This window comes from Drosophila suzukii (assembly GCF_043229965.1).
Source record: "Drosophila suzukii chromosome 2 unlocalized genomic scaffold, CBGP_Dsuzu_IsoJpt1.0 scf_2c, whole genome shotgun sequence".
Taxonomy (NCBI): domain Eukaryota; kingdom Metazoa; phylum Arthropoda; class Insecta; order Diptera; family Drosophilidae; genus Drosophila; species Drosophila suzukii.
The window spans coordinates 2,974,392-2,994,251 of record NW_027255896.1 but is presented as its reverse complement, the minus strand read 5'-3'; the positions used below and the strand labels follow the sequence as shown (position 1 = coordinate 2,994,251).

Below are 19,860 nucleotides of genomic sequence, written 5' to 3'. Positions count from 1 at the left end.
CTAAGGGCCTTACATGACACTATAAAAAACTCAATGAGTTCTCTTAAAAACCTCGATGTCAATTACAAAATCCAGGGATCCAATCCTGTGTTTTCTTATTAGAAGAAAACTAGACCAGCAGTCGCTAGCTGCTCTGGAAAATTCAGGGGATGCACCAACGGAAATTCCAACGTTAAGCAGTGTACTGACGTTTGTTGAGCAGTGCGCTTGCATGCTGGAGACGATAAGCGCTCAACCTACAGCAACACTCCGCCATCAGTCAGTTCACAACGAAGAGAGCTGTAAGATTTGTCACCTAGGACAACATAATCTCAGAGCATGTAGCCGTATCCAGCAAATGGACCCCAAAGCACGGCGTCAAGCCATTATTCAAGTAAGAGCATGCACAAATTGTTTGTCTACAGCTCATAAGGTTGAAAACTGTGGATCACCGACCACTTGTCGAGTCTGCCAGCAACGGCATCATTCACTGTTACACCAAGGACCGACTAGCAATCCTAGGAGGATATACTATGTTCGCGACCGCCAAGGTCTCATTACAAGGGCCAAACGGTCAATTACAAACATGTCGCGCTGTAATAGATGGTGGATCATAGGTTAATCTTATCTCAAGGAGAATGGCAGATCTGCTATCCCTTAAGGAAAGAGCACCGATTGAAATATCTGGAATCGGAGGAAAGATATCAACAGCAATTAGATCAACACTAAAGCTCTCATCATGTACATCAGGGTTTGAAAAACAATTAGAGGTATTTATTATGCCCACAGTCATTACAGACCAACCGTCAGTACCGATTACAACCGATCTTAATATTCCCGAGGGACTGCCGTTAGCAGATCCTGACTTTCGGTACCAGGACCCATTGACCTAACGTTAGGGGTTGAAGTATTTTCTCGTGTAATTACCGGTGAACGTCTTGAACTAGGACCTAATAAACCTTTGGCACAAGGCACAAGGCTTGGTTATGTAATCACAGGTTATCTCAATAAAGAAACCTCATCTGATACGGAAATCAACCCCAATCTAATAGAAAACAGAAATGATTTTGCAGGACCGAACGTTGCTTATGAACCAACGAAAGATAAAAATCCGATGAATATAGAACCGACTTCTCATCAATTCAAAACCTACAAGAAGGCTGACTTTGGTTCACCATTTCTAAACTTTACCAAGAAAGATCTTAGTTTTGTTGCAGAACGTCCACATACCATAGACGTGCCAAATGATCAAGTTCTACGAGGGCACAATTTCAGTCCCCACGGTAATGTCAATTTTATCGCAAAGGGGAGTGTTAAGCAGCATAAATAAGATGTGAAGGACCTGAATCACAACCATGAACCTCAGTTGAAGGAGCAATCCACCTTGGTCAATGATTTGTTAGGGGCTTCCTATACAATTCTGTCAAGGGCTGACCGACATCACGACTTAATTGAGGGTAATCCTCAATGGGGGGGAGAATGTTCGTACCCAAAGGTACTCAACATGACCACACCCAACAAATCAAGCAGTAGCCATGTTGGGAACAGTACCAGGCGCTCAGTAGCACCCACTGCATATGAGAATTGCTGATCAGCATATTATATGTCTCACTAACTTACCTTCTCACCGACTCAACGGTACACTGACGCGCCAATGCAGTCAGCACATGTTGCAGTTTTAGCCGAGCCAACTGCACCATAATCATAATTCCCTGACCTACTTTAGATTATAGCTTATTTCACTAATCATTACACTAAGCTTCCTTGTTCCAAGTAGTATATAAGCAGGTATCAAATGAAGAATAAATCAGTTATCAACGCATCTCATAACTCCGCGGTTCTACTTCCTACCTCTGGGAATAGGGCTCGTAATACACTATCTCCACTAGCAGCTAACCTACGTTAGCTTAACCTAAGCGCAGTTCCGCATTGCCTCTGGTCCGGCAACGCAGTAACCATCGTTACCATTGCCGCGACGCGATCGTTCTGCCAGCAAAACGTCCCCATGCCAGCGACAAGTGCTCATTACCCCTTGTCCAGCGGTGTGACCCGGTAGTGTCTAATTCGGTTAGGCACAAACATTGGTGACCCCGACGTGATCCTTTAACAACAAAGGATCACACTCAAGCAACCCCCTTCCCACCAAAGGCTGAACCTCTGACTGGATACTCAGCTTCATCCAGCTACACAGGACACTCAGCTTAATCCAGCTTCACAGGATACGCTTCTTCTTCCAGCGTCACAGGAACTTCAGCTTAATCCAGCTTCACAGGATACGCTTTTTCTTCCAGCGTCACAGGAACCTCAGCTTAATCCAGCTTCACAGGATACGCTTCTTCTTCCAGCGTCACAGGAACTTAAGCTTCATCCAGCTTCACAGGATACACTTTTTCTTCCAGCGTCACAGGAACTTCAGCTTCATCCAGCTTCACAGGATACGCTTCTTCTTCCAACGTCACAAAAACTTCAGCTTCATCCAGCTTCACAGGATACGCTTCTTCTTCCAGCGTCACAGGAACGTCAGCTTCATCCAGCTTCACAGGATTCTCAGCTTCATCCAGCTTCACAGGATACTCAGCTTCATCCAGCTTCACAAGATTCTTTGTTTCCAAGACACACAGTTTTGCTACCTAGATGAAGAAATCCAGCAAGCGGCATTACCCACTGGAAGTGAGTACTCTTCACGATTAGTAGCACTTAAGGAGCTGGTCAAAAAATATCAGAATATCTTTCTGGACAACATGCCGACTGGAAGCGGGCTTCCAAAGGCCCCGAGACGAACGTCGGCCAACATCAAGATCACAACAAGAGATCAAGTCAAAGGAGATTTCGCAATTGACACGGTGATCCGACAGTTGCAGAGAAGATGCAACGAATTGGAGTCATCATTAACATTAGCCTCAAACGCCGGCACCCCAGCCCTACAAAGGCACCTGGATCTCCATTGGGCGTTACTGAGCCAGGCCCACGACGAATTGGACAGTACACCTGGGGCCGCAGCCCTGGCAGAAGCAGAGCTAGCTCAATTCCACACATTATACGAGGAACACGAAATGAACCTGCTTCGGGAAAACGACACGCCAATGAGCCTAAACTTGGCACTTCCGCCAATTAGCATTCCGGAGTTCAACGGCGAGTATCTAGACTGGCCACGGTTCCATGAATTCTTTGTGGAATTGGTACATAATAAACCATATTCGGCCAGTCAAAAACTACATATTCTACAGAGTTCGCTTCGTGGTGAAGCGAGAAACGTCTTGAGAGACACAGCCTTCTCACAGGATGTCTATGACGACACCTGGTTGCGTTTAAAGGCCAGGTACCAGAACGGAAAAATACTAGTATTCGCCGCCATAGACGGCTGCTCGCGCCAACTAAGGGCCTTACATGACACTATCAAAAACTCAATGAGTACTCTTAAAATCCTCTATGTGAGCACAATATGCTGGGATCCACTCCTGTGTTTTATTATCAGAAGAAAACTAGACCACCAGTCTCTAGCTGCTCTAGAAAATTCAGCGGATGCACCAACGGAAATTCCAACGTTAAGGAGTGTACTGACGTTTATTGAACGGCGCGCTTGCATGCTGGAGACGATAAGCGCTCAACCTACAGCAACACTACGCCATCAGTCAGTTCACAACGAAGAGAACTGTAAGATTTGTCACCTAGGACCACATAATCTTAGAGCATGTAGCCGTTTCCGATTGAAATATCTGGAACCGGAGGAAAAGTATCAACAGCAATTAGATCAACACTAAAGCTCTTATCAGTTACATCAGGGTTTGAAACACTAATAGAGGTATTTATTATTCCCACAGTCATTACAGACCAACCGTCAGTACCGATTTATACCGATCTTAATATTCCCGAGGGACTGCCGATAGCAGATCCTCACTTTCGGCAACCTGGACCCATTGACCTTACCTTAGGGGTTGAGGTGTATTCTCGTGTAATAACCGGTGAACTTTTTGAACTAGGACCTAATAAACCTTTGGCACAAGGCACTAGGCTTGGTTATGTAACCACAGGTTATCTCAATAAAGAAACCTCATCTGATACGGAAATCAACCCTATTCTGGTAGAAGACAGAGATGATCTTACAGGACCAAATGCTGCATATGAGCCAACGAAAGATAGCAAACGGCAGAATGAGATTTCACTCGATGAAGAAAGGAGTCATTTAACGAACTTAGCATTGATGGATCATAAAATAAGAATCAGCGACACTGACTCGTCCGATCGAGGATAGACCGCTATACATAATAGTTCATTGCAGCTAACTGAACTTTATAATACAAAAGAAAAACAAATTGATACAGAACCGACTTCTCATCATCATCACCACTCTATCTTATAGCTCCCATAGGAAAAATCTGAAAAAAAATTTTAAAAATATATATTTTTGGTGTTTTTAAACATATAACCTCCTACGCTTGGAAATAACATTTTTTAATTAGTTCTGAATCTCGAATTTAATTTTCTCAAAATCGGACGACTATATCATATAGCTGCCATAGGAACGATCGAAAAATTGGTGGGAAAATAATATGAAACAAATTAAAGCTTCGGTGTTTTTTAACATATAACCTACGCATGGAAAAACCATTTTTTTATTAGTTCTGAATTTCGTAATTAATTTAACAAAATCGGACAACTATATCATATAGTTGCCATAGGAACGATCGGAAAATTTTTGGGAAAACAATATGAAACAAATTAAAGCTTCGGTGTTTCTTGACATACTATCTTATACTATTGGAATTTCATTTTTTGTATTTTTATACCCGTTACTCGTAGAGTAAAAGGGTATACTAGATTTGTCGGAAAGTATGTAACAGGCAGAAGGAAGCGTTTCCGACCCCATAAAGTATATATATTCTTGATCATGATCACTAGCCGAATCGATCTAGCCATGTCCGTCTGTCTGTCCGTCCGGATGAACGCTGAGATCTCGGAAACTATAAGAGCTAGGCTATTGAGATTTGAAGTGCAGATTCCTGAGCTTCTTACGCAGCGCAAGTTTGTTTCAGCAATTGCCACGCCCACAAACCGCCCAAAACTGTGGCTCCTACAGTTTTGATACTAGAATAAAAATGTGAACTAAAATGTATTGTTCTCATCAAGACCTATCGATTGACCTAAAAAAAAACGACCAAACCTGTGACGCAGTGCAATTCTTAAAGTCTAAATTTAAGAATCGAAAAATTTTTCTGTATCCGTGTTATATTTTACACACACTTGGAATCAAAAATAAGTGTGAGGAATATATGTGTTGAATAGTAGAACTGGAATACCTTTTGCATGTAACTGGAATTGTTTAAAGTGTACAAAGTTGTGGGCAAAAGAAACTGGAATATTGTCGCGCACAATTAACGGAATTGAAATAGATATATTAAATGCCGTTGCGTCGGAATAATCACTCTTGGAGTTAGACAATCACTGTGGATGTCAGTCCACGTATTGACGAAGCGCACCAGGAGAGTGTTCGAAGGCGACTACTATATATACACGAAGAATGGAAAATCAACTGTGATCGTTCGATCGTTACAAGATATACATCAACAGAAGGGTATCGCAAAAACTAAAAGGATTGTGAGTGAAAATGTAAAAGTGAAAATTAAGAAAATTTGATCTGTTGTGTTCTCACTTAAAATACGCGTCTAAAGACATCTCATTTGTTAAAATCCGATGCTTCTCAAAACAACTTTTTGTTTTGTTTGTCAAAACGTTATTTTAGGGTTCTGAAAATTCTACAAGATGTTAAACAGCTTTAGTTTTACCTTTAGCTCTAGTTTCACCGTTTAGTTTTAGCTTTAGTTCTACCACTTTTGCAAAAGCTAGCTAGTTTGGCATGAAACTAGTTATATATAGTTAAATTTCGTACACCCGTAACTTGTAAACTACCAAAGCTACAGGCTTGTGTTATATGTCGTTGGATAGGTGTATTAAAATACTGTGAAGGCCTTTTACCTAAATACCATCGTTTAAAAGTTATGGGCAAACTTTTTTTATTTCGATTTTTTTTTTCTTTTTTCAAGACGATTGCGGCAAATGCCGCACGGCACTGCCTGCTGAAATATAACGGCCATTTTGCTTTTCAAAATGTTGTGGCGGGGGTGGCTTGTTTGCTGAAAATGTGTAGGATCCCCGTAGAAATAAATTCGAATACACGAAACAGTCCATTTTGAACAACGAAGCGATCAGCCAGCTACACCAATCTAGTGTCACCCGATCCAAACTTGGAGATAAATGGAAGGTCTCATCCGTGGCTCCAACTTTTAAATTTACACCTAAATCTAAAGCCATCGAAAAAACTTGCCACAGTGCTTTGCTGTCAAAGCTGTTCCGATTGGGTATACATTCTGCATTGTTAAAGTGGTCTTGGCTTCTAAAAAAAATACTAAAAATAAAAATTTGTGGATTGAATGTAAGACAAGGATTACCATGGATAAAGTTAAGATGCAAATGCAGAAGAAACAGTTCGGGTACCAACAAGTCTCAATTTACCTAGCTTATTAAATATAACATTTCGATTAGTTTAAAAAACTCCGTCAATACTCAAGTTCTATTCATACAACCAATTAATTAACACCACACGACTTTTACCACTGCACTATGGTCCAGATGCCGTTTTTTTTTGGCATAAAGTCGAAAAATTGAGGTACATGGTTCAAACTTCACACATTTTATTGTTATGGCGTTAATAATTTATTTATGGCAAAAAAAATTGGGGCAGTGCGACCACGCCTACGCTTGCCGCCTCTGCAACCTGACTGAAAGTAGATTTAGAATCAATATATATTATTTCCTATTTAATTACTTACTTATTTTTTAAATGCAATTTTCTTCTTCATCCAATTCAATATTATAAATATTCTCATCGTCATCAGAATCGCACTGCAGATCGTTTTCATTTTCAGCTGTAGATGGAAGGTCCAAAAGACCTCTTTTGAGAAGGGTTTTTATTTTTTCTTTCTCTTTACTTTAGAGAAACACTCGACAATAATGGATCCGAGGAATCTATAGCTCTGTGAAATATATCAGTAATGGTATTGAGCCAACTATTTTTCCTTGAATGCGACAATCTATCTTTCTTGTAAACTTTGTTGCGTGCTTCAGAAGCATTTTCGCCTAAGCATCCTAGTGGAACCAAGCTACTTATGAATGTAACTATTAAAATTACTGATTTTTTTTGTCAATTTTCTTAATTGTCTTGGATTCCACAGCGTTTTTATTAATTTTGGTGTATATCCAATCCGATACACATTGAATTTTTCGATTGTTGCTGCGCCTTATTTCGATAAGTTCGCTGTGAGTAAACTCAAACGTGCCTATACTTGTATATTACCCAAATGTGAGAAAAGGGGGACGAACGGGGATGAGTTTTTGGTTTGTGGCTAAAAACAACACTCACAAGTACAATCTGGACCAATTAGTTGCTTTCAGCAAGGAATAGCTTATTAGTTATATTCCACGAAACACGAATCACGCATGATAGTTTAAATAAATTTTACATTACACACAACTAAATACCTAGAACTACCCTTCAGTTCCAAAAAAAAAAGTTTCACTTGTGAATCACCTTGGGAATCACCTAGGACATGTCCTCGTGCACAAGTGAAGAACAAGTGACGCTCCATATAGAAAATTGTATGGGATGTCCGCATTTTCACAAGTGAAAATTCAAATGAAAATTTTTCGAAGTCCTACGGGATTTCACTTGTTCCTTATACTCATTTTTCGTATGGCCTGTCACGTGCCGGTGACTCGTCCAAAGTGAATCACTTGGGAAAATCAGAATTTTTCTTTGAGTTTTCACTTGTGAAATCACTTGCAAGGGACACTTCACAAGTGAAACACTTGGGAAAATCAGAATTTTTCCTTGAGTTTTCACTTGTGAAATCACTTGCAAGGGACACGTCCCAAGTGAATCACTTGTGAAAATCAGAATTTTTCCTTGAGTTTTCAATTAAAAAAATATAGAATTTAATTCATTTCATTTTAATTATATGGTACTATTTAGATTTTCAAAAATTGTACAATTATTGTTTCTGTTTTTTGCTTCGTAAGCTTATTTTTAACGTTAGACATCGCCGTTCTTAAACCTTTGTCCGGATCCTCTGAATCCTTGGCCAACGCTCCTGAAAAAACATATGTTTAAAAAATGCGTTTTATTTGTTTAATTGTATATTTACCTTTTATAGCTTGTTGCAGAATTTTTATTGGCACAAAACGTTTCGTCATCCACTTTCGGTTAACGGAAGCCATTGAATACCTTCAAAATTTACGTACTTTAAACTAAGATCAATGCACAACATCTTAAACTTAATGTAGCACTTACCTGACTTTATTATATTAACTAAACGATTAAAGTAACTCTGCTGCGCACCATTAAAATGGATGCTTCCCTTTCAATCACTCAAACAGAATGCACCAGTCTTCTCACCCCTTTACTAGATTTCTTTTGTTTTCTCTTCGCTGTTGGCGCGTGCCACTGCACCTATACCCTTTCTAAAGTGAATTATATATCCGACTATATAGTTTTTACTTCTTGAGTAAAAAATACAATACGATTTTTTTTTAAATGTTAATACTTAAATGTTTTAAATACTTAAATCAATTTTAACGGACTAAATTTCTATAACTTAACTATAAAATTATATTGTAATAAGAATGTATAATAAGTAAATATAACATTATAAGTAAATTCAATTTACTAAATTTTACTATAATCAAATAGTTTACTTTTATAAAACAATATTAGTTGTTTTTTTCGATACACAATAATGCTCCTAAAATATTAGGGCATTCACATGTCGCTTCTCCACGAAAATTTTTCCGCCGAAATATTAGTCGCTAGCCGAACATAACGGAGCGACGCAAAAAAAAATAACGGACCAGCCGAAATTTGTCTCTGCGAGCGCGGAGTGCAGGCAGATTATAAGACAAGAAAGAGAGGGAAATATCCGAATATCTGCCTCTCTTTGTTGCACGATCGTTTTCGTGGGCAGTCTTCTACGCTGCGCCGACTGCTCTGCTGACGTCAACAGCGGCACAGCGTTTTAGGCACAAAAAAAAAAAAAACAAAAAAAGCTTTTTGCCTTGAGCCATGTCACCGCTTCCCTACTGCAGAACTGAAGGGTATACATAAAATAACAATATACATTAAATAGTGCATACCTTGAAGATTGCTTTCCATAATTAAGTTGAATTTTCTGGACCAATTTAACGCGTGTGGCACAACATAAAGCAACTAAGTATTTTGGCGCAAATTTCTGTTCGGAAATCACCCTTCAGTTCCAAAAAAAAGTTTCACTTGTGAATTACCTTGTGAATCCCGTTGGACATGTCCTCTTGCACAAGTGAGGAACAAGTGACGCTCCATATAGAAAATTGTATGGGATGTCCGCATTTTCACAAGTGAAAATTGAAATGAAAATTTTTCGAAGTCCTACGGGATTTCACTTGTTCCTTATACTAATTTTTCGTATGGCCTGTCACGTGCCGGTGACTCGTCCCAAGTGAATCACTTGGGAAAATCAGAATTTTTCCTTGAGTTTTCACTTGTGAAATCACTTGCAAGGGACACGTCCCAAGTGAATCACTTGTGAAAATCAAAATTTTTCCTTGAGTTTTCAATTATAAAAATATAAAATTTAAAATACATACATATTTAATTTTATTTAAATTCATTTTAATTATATGGTATTATTTAGATTTTCAAAAATTGTACAATTATTGTTTCTGTTTTTATGCTTCGTAAGCTTATTTTTAACGTTAGTCATCGCCGTTCTTAAACCTTTGTCCGGGTCCTCTGAATCCTTGGCCAACGCTCCTGAAAAAACATATGTTTAAAAAATGCGTTTTATTTGTTTAATTGTATATTTACCTTTTATAGCTTGTTGCAGAATTTTTATTGGCACAAAACATTTCGTCATCCACTTTCGGCTAACGGAACCCATTGAATACCTTCAAAATTTACGTACTTCAAACTAAGATCAATGCACAACATCTTAAACTTAATGTAGCACTTACCTGACTTTATTATATTAACTAAACGATTAAAGTAACTCTGCTGCGCACCATTAAAATGGATGCTTCCCTTTCAATCACTCAAACAGAATGCACCAAGTCTTCTCACCCCTTTACTAGATTTCTTTTGTTTTCTCTTCGCTGTTGGCGCGTGCCACTGCACCTATACCCTTTCTAAAGTGAATTATATATCCGACTATATAGTTTTTACTTCTTGAGTAAAAAATACAATACGATTTTTTTTAAAATGTTAATACTTAAATGTTTTAAATACTTAAATCAATTTTAACGGACTAAATTTCTATAACTTAACTATAAAATTATATTGTAATAAGAATGTATATTAAGTAAATATAACATTATAAGTAAATTCAATATACTAAATTTTACTATAATCAAATAGTTTACTTTTATAAAACAATATTAGTTGTTTTTTTCGATACACAATAATGCTCCTAAAATATTAGGGCATTCACATGTCGCTGCTCCACGAAAATTTTACCGCCGAAATATGAGTCGCTAGCCGAACATAACGGAGAGACGCAAAAAAAAATAACGGACCAGCCGAAATTTGTCTCTGCGAGCGCGGAGTGCAGGCAGATTATAAGACAAGAAAGAGAGGGAAATATCCGAATGTCTGCCTCTCTTTGTTGCACGATCGTTTTCGTGGGCAGTCTTCTACGCTGCGCCGACTGCTCTGCTGACGTCAACAGCGGCACAGCGTTTTAGGCACAAAAAAAAAACAAAAAAAGCTTTTTGCCTTGAGCCATGTCACCGCGTCCCTACTGCAGAACTGAAGGGCAGCTGATCGCTGGCTCACTTTTAAAAGCTCTCAAAAAGCTTTGGTGGCGCTTTTAAAGCTATTCATAAAATTTTTTTAAATCTATGATGCATTTACTTTAAGATTAAAATAAGAAAGCAACGATATATTATTATATATTAACATCGAAAAATCGACTTAATGCCAAAAAAACGACCTCTGAACCATAGTGCACTGGCGAAGAACAAAAATATTTTTAGTGCCACTGAATTTGTGCTGACAATAGCATCTGGGGGCTTAAAATTAGTATTGGTGAAAATTCATAATGAACATTCTCTGTAACTCTGAACTAACGATAATTAAACAACAATAAACAACAACAAAAATTTGTCACAAATTCATTGAAATTTAAAAAAAATGTGTCACTGTGGGCAAAAAGTATGGTGACTTTCTATGGAAAATATCATATGTGTTAAGCAGCTGTGCTTGTTTCCACTAAAGCTTGTTTCCACAGAGCTTAAAACTTTTTTTTCTCTTTGAAAATATTGATGGCTTTAAGGCAACAGTTATGCTTTCGCCAAAATTATATAAAATTTACTTTAACAAAGCGAAGGGTGCAAACGAGTTTGTGAACAATGAGGAACTTAAAAGGATGAACTTGATTGATTTATCCCTACGAACTTTTCAAAAGTCATTGGGAATCATCAAGGGTATTCCCACTAAGCTTTCTGACAACGAAATTCTTGAGAATATAGTTACTTGTATAAAAATAACCTCTGTTCACATGTTCAGACGGACATGGTTAGATTGACTCGGCTAGTGTTACATAATTTTCCTCGAATACAATATACCCCTTTACTTTACGAGTAACAGGTATAGAAATGATGTGTTGAGTACATTCTCAGTGGATTTTCCAGCTTTAAACAAGAAAGAGGAAAATGTTCAAAACAAAGATTAAATGATAAAGTATTGAAAAAACACAGTTGTGCTAATCGTTTAGTCCGGAGGCCAATTGTTCCGTATCATACCGTACAAAGCCGATATTGTCTCAAATCGGCAACATAAAATCGGAGACGTCAATCTCAATACTCTCTACAGTACTAGTACAACTGGAAACACAAGAAAAAACTTTAAAGAAAAAAGAAAACCCGAAGAAACAATTGAAAGAGTGTCACTTGAACAGTCCAAATGACTTTCTCACGGCTTATCGTTTAGGAAAATAGCAAACTTCAATATTTTAGGAAACACAGGGAGGACGGCTTTGGAGTCCTAGCCATTACTTTTAAAAAGGGTTTAAACTTTAAAAGGTTCTGTCACGAAACAAAATGTCACATAATCATTGCAATCATTTCAAAAAGTATCTAAACATTGAAGTAGTTTCCCTACATCTAGAACCAAAAGAAGAGATTAGCAAATTAATTGAAGCACTGGATTTTAATGTCAGAACTACAGTCTTTGGGTATCAGGTAAATAGTACCACAGGCTCTTTTCTATCGCAGTCAATGCTAAACCAGGCTGGCAGAGTTAACATTGAATTAGAAACGGGGTCAGTGCTTGACTTAACTATGATACATTTTTTCTGGGTGGCACCATCCCAATTACTTTCAAAATAAATAAAGACTTCAAAAATAAAAACTTTTTTCTAAATAAAAGGCTGAAAGATAATTTAAGCAAAATTTATTCGAGTGGTAACCTAGATAACTTATAAATTTGAGGCAAACAAATCTCCTAAGTCCAAAAAAAATCGTCCACTTCCCTGGCATATCAAAACTATGTCGAGTCCGTCAACCGCGAATTGAATAAATCTTAAACGCTATTTAAAACACCAAAGTAGCCAGGTGTGATTTTCCGTCGGAATGGGGAAAAAACAATATTGTGCCCATTCCAAAGTAAAACAAGGATTTAAGTAATGTATACAACTTTAAACCTATCTCACTCATTTTTGCGTTGGCCAAAACGATAAAAGCCATGGTCAAAATCAAACTGTATAAATTAATAAAGGACCACGAAATATTACCTTGCATATCCTATGCGTACCAGAAGGGCAAAATGGCATCAATGTGTGTAAACGACGTCATCAATGTAATAGCTCCAAAGAAAAACGTAGTTCTATTAGTAATGGATCTCTCCAACGAATACAACTTTCTTAATCTTAACTCGCTTAAGATCATCATTGAAAGTGAATAGTTTCTAAAAACGTACACTTACTGAATATTTTTATGTCTAACGGAGTCCTACAACTGGAGGAGGCTTTTTAGGTTGTAAATGGTGGGATTTCTCAGGGATCCTGCCTATCGCCAATTCTGTTCAACGTGTTTACCGAAAGGCTGCAAAGGTTGGTAAGAGAAACACACATGTCATGCAGTTGGCTGATGACTTTCGCATTTTCTCTTCTGGCCATTTATTCAACAACACAGTTAATAACCTGCAAAGCAAGCTAACAGATTTCAAATTTATATACAAGGACCTCGGTTTTGCTTTTAATCAGGCTAAGTCGACGGTTATATACACGACGGTTATACAAGGGAAGCAATTGATGCCGAACTTAAAAAGTCACCTAAGTGCAAACATGGCATACATAACTTTTGTGAGCTCCAAACAAGAGTATGCCATAACCAGCCTTGCTGACATGGGGAGTGCAAATCAAAAGTGTCTTCAATGAATTCTGCAATTCTCCAGCAGAAACTACTCTGCAGTACCATTCAGCGCTGAATTTATATGACAATGAATGATGATTTTAACATAGGCATGTCCTACGGTTCATTAGGGCTTAAAAACTGGCATACTTTGAGCACCTTTTAAGCGCCCCTTTAAGCACCTTTTGAGCGCTTCTTTACACAGCACCTTATCAGCACTTTTTGAGCGTTTTTTCAAGCATTGTACACTGTAGCCGAAAGTTTAAAACTTTGGTGGACTTTCTGCCGGAACTAGTACCTACATTTGAATTGGAAGAAATAGAGATTGACAATTTAAATTAGATAAAGCAGGTTGCCTTATGTTAAAAAGTTAAGGATTTGTTGGAAATTCGGCGTAGTCGTTGACGCTGTAATATATCTAAGTAGGTTGGTTTTTATGAATTTATTGATATGCGTACGGCTTAGATTTGGGATGGAAACTAGGGGTGATAATGTTGCGTCTTTTCTAGGGACCCATAGCAACATGATTTTTGGGGTGTGTTTTATGATTAAGTCCCGGATCGTTTAAATGTGGAATGACGCGTTGATACACCTAAGGACAGCTTCCAAGGTTGACAGCGAATCGGAACAAACGCAGGTTTTTCCTCTTTTCTTTGCGGCTAATTTAATAGCTTCCAGTATAGCAAAATCCTGTGCAGTGTATGCTGATCCACTGCTTGGGTGCTTTTAGGGAAATGGGTGTCAAACAGGAGATCAAGGGTTTCCTGACTGTTTCCCGTCCAGCTGTCAGCATTGGTTTTTAGGTAGCCAATGGTTGCTTGGGACTTTGCTAAGATTCTTCTGAGTCTGGATGCCTCCGCTGTAGATTCTATTCTACTGCAAAAGTTAGCCCATTCTCTTCGTTTAGATATTATTATTTCCTTTTTGTATAGGCTTAGCTTCGTATGGTATAAGTTCCAGGAAAATTCGCTATTGTTGTACCTAGCTCCATTGAAGTAAGTTCTAAGATTTTAAGATTCGCCAGGGTTGTGTTCCACCAGGGCGGTTTGCGCTTTGTTTTGACGGTTCTACTTGGGCAAGCCTTTTGTATGGCTTCACTGCAGATGTCACTGAAAGTATTGACTAGGTTATCTAGTTGACCGTTGAGTACCTGCGTCGGTGGAGAGCGTAAATTTCTTGTGAGGACTTTTTTGTAGTATCCCCAGTTGGTTAGTCTTAGATTTGTAATGTTCTTGGCGGGAGGACAGTCCATAGTTATTGTAAATGTAACGCTGGTCTGAGAATGAGTGTTCGACCCCCCACTTTCCACGCTTCAAGCTGGTTAAGCAGGGGATCAGATATTAGTGTAATGCAGGGGTCGGCAGCGGCCTATCTAGTGAGCATAGGGAAGTGTTCTGCCCATCCTCTGCTCGCTCACGTACAACGTAGATGTTCGTGTGACTTCGGCATGGGTCTTTGGGTCATTTTTTTTCTCAGCTTCGGCGCGCATTTTTGTTGGTGCGGCAGAGGACATCAGTGCCAAGCAGAGAAACGTCAGGCTTCAGCACGCCGCGCGCAAACTTCGTGTTTGTTACACTCACACTAATGAAAGGCAAACTTGTGATGGTATGTGTGTGCCGACCACTGTTGTAATGTCTAAGACTTCCCTCCTATTTCTAGTGATGAAAGATGGGTCATTACCATTGTTGCAAATAAATAGATTTGATTGAAGGATATAGTCATAGAGTAACTCACCCCTTTCGTTTGTGTTTGTAGTTTCCCATTGCGCCCCAGGATGAGTTCCTAAGATGAGTGTGCGTGTATGAGTTGTTGTGTTATGGTGTTTGGTATTAACCGTGAGCCATGGTCATGGTCGTGAGCCAGATAGATTCACGTTATGGTGTGATGTGTGTGTGCGTTAAGCTCTAGTCTGACCGTGGTGAGGTCGCCTTCGCTAAACTGTGGAATAAGATAAGCGTTATCGTGTGTTTTAGTAAGAATGCAGGTCCAGGTTTTTCCCTTACCCTTGGTGTGAAATAGCTTGTATTGCGGTGCTGATAAGCCACAGATGTTGTTACCAACAATCAATGGCTCTTGGATGGACTGCGTCTATTTTGCCTGTTGCCAGGAGGATGAGGAGGGCAGCAGATGCTGCTTTGCTGTGATGCAGATTAATCTATAGAAAGTGCACCACCTTTAGGGAGTCCTGGAGAACAGTGCGCCTCGGTCGGGTCATGCCCTGTGTGGACATCTGCTTCAGGCTTTCGGTGAGCTCTGAGTCAGTTGACACATATCCTGTATGGTTGGCCTCCTCGTGTTCCATCTCGTCTTTACTCGGAGTATGTCCGTATCGTAGATGCGGTGTTGTCGAACCCATAGTTCAGCCGGTTCTGCTGCGCTGCGAGGTGTTCTAAACATGCCTGGTTAAGGAGGGTCACCACGTTCATGGTGACGCGCTTGATTTAACCACTTCCCATCCATCTGTCGGAAGCTTCGGGTTGAACTTTGTCAGGAGGTTAAGAAAGTTTAAAAGTGAAAATTTAGAAAATTTGATCTGTTGGGTCCCGTTGGGATAAATAGCCCCCGCTTTTAACCTACTTATATTCTCACTTAAAATACGCGTCGAATGACACCTTAACTCTCAAAATCGGATGCTACGTTCATTTTATTTTGCTTGGCAGTTTGTCAGTTTGTCCCAAAACGTTATTTTAGAGTCCTGAAAATTATAGACGGTGTCAAACAGCTCAATATAATTTTTTTCACATTCGGCACGCTGCTTTTTAATATGCTTGGGTTGGGCTGTACGATTTTAATAAAGCAAGCCGAATGTAAGAAAATTAAGAAATTGTATTTATTTAGTAGATCGTATAATACATTTTCGTCACAAATGATAATCATTTTTTATTAAATCCATTTATTTCAATTCGAGTAGGTAAGTCGGTTAGGTTTGTTATGTTGACACAGTGGTATCAACGAGGAACACAAGTCTTGCAAATGGGAAGTAATATTGCGTTCAAATGATTTTGGAATGCCAGACAATTTAGAGAATGCCTGTTTTCGAAAGAGAAAAATAAAAGAATCTTTTCAAGTAGTTGAAAAAACAAATTTTAGCGTTATGGGCGTTAGAGTGTTGCACTGTGCTGAAAGAAAATTGCGACTTAATTTTAATGTCAAAATCTACAATATATTCTGTATGCGTTAATTTTGGTTTAAAGTTATTTGTGAAAATTTCACGAAATAGTTTGTTCTTTTTAGGAAACGTAAGAGTTTTAGTATGCTTACGCCCTGAATGGCCGCAAGTTCCGGAAGTGTGTAGCTCCCTAGGGTTTGAAAGCGCTTTAGGTTATGCGTTGGGCAGAAGCATAGGAGGTGCTCAATGTTCTCCTCTTCGTATATCTGCTTGCAGCTGCGGCAGAAATCGTGGTTACTGAGTCCCAGCCTGTGCACATGAGTCCCTAGAAGGCAATGGCCCGTGAGGGCATTTAGTAGAGCGGAGATGTCTTTCCTATTACATTGTAGAAGAGTTTTAGTTCCTTTCGAGTTGTAATTTGGCCATGTGAGTCTAGAATTGTGGCATGTTGAGATTGTGTTCCATCGCTTGTTGGAGAGGGTGTACAGTCTCTGCCTGAGGTGGAGCTTGCGGGTAGCCATGTCGGCGGTTGTCCCTTGTCTTGATAGCTCGTCTGCTATGCAGTTGCCCTCAATATTTTTGTGTCCAGGCACCCAGATGAGGTTGATTTTCAAATTAGTGGCCATCTCGTTCAGAGATTTGCGGCATTCAGAGATAGTTTTTGAGTTTGCTGTGTAGGAGTCGAGGGCCCTGAGGGCTGCTTGACTATCCGTAAAGATGAAAATGTCTATGTCGTGATGTTCTGATGTATCCAGGTGGGACATGGCTCTTTGAATTGCCATGACTTCCGCTTTAAGAACACTGGTAGGCGGTTTGAGACTTTTATGTCTTTTATGTCTTTTATGTTTTTTATGCAGTGTATAGCCAGTGAACTATTACGGGGGAGAAACCCCACTTCCTCCCTCAGGCTTTTTTTTACAAGCGAAGAGGGCTATGGCCGCTTCTGGGTTAACTCCCAGATCACAATCAGCTGTCCACCCTGAGAGGGTGGATAGGGCTGTCTCCATCAGATTGCAAAGAGTTTGCGGGAATTTACCCTGCAGTAGGATAACCACGTCATCTGCGTAGGCTACCACTTTAGTGCCCGCTTCTTCTAGAAGTGATCGTAGTTTGTTGACCACTATAACCCATAGAAGAGGTAAGAGTACACCTCCTTGTGGGGTTCCTCTGCTGACATTCCTGGTCGAGTGGGTTGTTCCCATAGTGTACACTACTCTGCTGGTTAGCATGGTGTGTATGAGTCCCACTATAAGCCGCTCAATGCCCAGTCCAGTCAGAGCACCAGTAATCGCCGTTGGGGTGACGTTGTTAAAGGCGCCTTCTATGTCTAGAAATGCTGCCAGAGAGTATTCCTTATTGTGGAAACCTATACTGGACACGAGAGAGTGGAGGGCGGTATCTGTTGATCTGCCCTTACGGTACGCGTGTTGTGCGTCAGAGAGTAGGCTTTGGTCGCAGGTTATGATATGGGTGTCAATTAGCATTTCCAGGGTCTTCAGCAAGAAGGAAGAGAGACTAATCGGGCGGAAGTCCTTTGGGTTGGTGTGGGAGGGTTTGCCGGCTTTCGGTATAAAAATTACCTTAACGTCCAGCCACCTTGTTGGAATATGGTTTAGAGCAAGGCAGCCGCGGAAGATGGCCGTCAGCCAGGGTAGGGAAATATCTAGTGTCCCCTGTAGCTGGGCCGGGAAAAACCCATCTGGGCCGGGAAGAACCCATCTGGGCCGGGGTATTTGAAGGGCTTAAAATTGAAGGGCTTGAATTCGACTAGGGTTAGAGATGTTGTCTATACTCTGGTCGTCTAAGTTATCCTCTATGTAGAGGTCCTCCACTGCATGGGTGTTTTTAGGGAAACGGGTGTCAAACAGGAGATCAAGGGTTTCCTGACTGTTTTCCGTCCAGTTGTCAGCGTTGGTTTTTAGATAGCCAATGGTTGCTGGAGATTTTGCTAAAATTCTTTTGAGTCTGGATGCTTCCGCAGTAGATTCTATGCTACTGCAGAAATTAGCCCAAGCTCTTCGTATTGATATTCTAATTAACTTTTTGTATAGGCTTAGTTTTGTGTGGTATAAATTCCAGGAAGATTCGCTATTGTTGTATTTAGCTCTATTAAAGTAAGTTCTACACTCTCTTTTGAGGTTCGCCAGGGTTGCGTTCCACCATGGGGGTTTGTGCTTTGCTTTGACTGTTCTGCTTGGGCAAGCCCTTTTTATGGCCTCACCGCAGATATCAGTAAAGGTGTTAACTAGGTTATCTAATTCTTGACCGTTACGTACGTGCGTCGGTGGAGCGTGTTCCTGTTGAGGAGATTTTTGTAGTATCCCCAGTTGGTTAATCTTAGATTAGTAATGTTCTCGGCGGGACTACAATCTAAGTTATTGTAAATTCTATGTATCGGTGGTCTGAAATTGAGTGTTTGATCCCCACCTTCCACGCTTCTTACTGGTTAAGTAGGGAATCAGATATTAGTGTAATGTCTAAGACTTCCCTCCTATCTCTAGTGATGAAAGTTGGTTCATTGCCTTTGTTGCAGATGAATAGATTTGATTGAAGGAGATAGTCGTAGAGTAACTCACCCCTTTTGTTTGTGTTAGTACTTCCCCATTGCGTGTGGTGTGAGTTGGCGTCCCCTCCCAGGATTAGTTCCTTAGATGAGTGTGCATGTATGAGTTGTTGTGTTGTTTTGTGACCGTGGTAAGGTCGCCTTCACTAAACTGTGGATTAAGATAAGCGTTTGTGTGTGTCTTTGTAAGAATGCAGGTTCTGGTTTTACCCTTAGCCTTGGTATAGGGGGTTGATAAGCCACAGATGTTGTTACCAACAATCCATAGCTCTTGAATGAGGACTACGTCTGTTTTGCCTGTTGCAAGCGGATAAGGAGGGCAGTGGATGCTGCCTTGCTGTTAATCTGAAGAAACTACACCATCTTTAGAACTGTGATCAGGCTGGGTACTCTCCTCTTCCTCCGCTATGTCTTGGAGAATAGTGCGCCCTGGTCGGGTCGCGTCCTGGGTGCACAGCTGCTTCAGGCTTTCTGTTAGCTTTGAGTCGGTTAACACGTATCCTGTATAGATGGCCTCCTCGTGCTCCATTTCGGTTCGCTCGTGGGTTAATACGACGCACAGGCAGTCAGGTTGTCTGCCGCTAGTTTGTCTATATCGTAGATGCGAAGCTGCACCTTGTCAAACCCGTAATTCAACCGGTTCTGTTGCGCTGCGAGGGGTTCCAAGCAGGCCTGGTTCAGGAGGATTACCACGTTCATGGTGACGCGCACGGTTTTCTCCACCTTAACTCCTTCTAACTATCCGTCGGAAGCTTCGGGTTGAACCTAGTCAGCAGGC

The 19,860-nt window shown here is 40.1% G+C and overlaps 1 protein-coding gene and 2 long non-coding RNA genes across 23 annotated transcripts in view; 1 reads left to right on the top strand and 2 right to left on the bottom strand.

The window, feature by feature from the left end:
• The window catches only part of LOC139353985 (tyrosine-protein phosphatase non-receptor type 21-like), a 358,621-nt gene that overhangs the window by 9,334 nt on the left and 329,427 nt on the right, over positions 1-19,860 (top strand). The window lies entirely within an intron of this gene.
• On the bottom strand, positions 7,988-9,119 carry LOC139354045 (uncharacterized). Of its 2 annotated transcripts, none has more exons than XR_011605144.1 (3): positions 8,324-9,119; positions 8,178-8,257; positions 7,988-8,123 (listed from the first exon to the last, which is right to left on the bottom strand). It is a non-coding gene; the product is annotated as an uncharacterized lncRNA (long non-coding RNA). The 2 variants fall into 2 exon arrangements; XR_011605145.1 differs by having other exon boundaries at positions 8,178-8,493; positions 8,728-9,119.
• LOC139354044 (uncharacterized) lies at positions 9,677-10,437 on the bottom strand. 2 transcript variants are annotated; one of them, XR_011605143.1, is made up of 4 exons: positions 10,423-10,437; positions 10,018-10,188; positions 9,872-9,951; positions 9,677-9,817 (listed from the first exon to the last, which is right to left on the bottom strand). It is a non-coding gene; the product is annotated as an uncharacterized lncRNA (long non-coding RNA). The 2 variants fall into 2 exon arrangements; XR_011605142.1 differs by lacking the exon at positions 10,423-10,437 and having other exon boundaries at positions 10,018-10,217.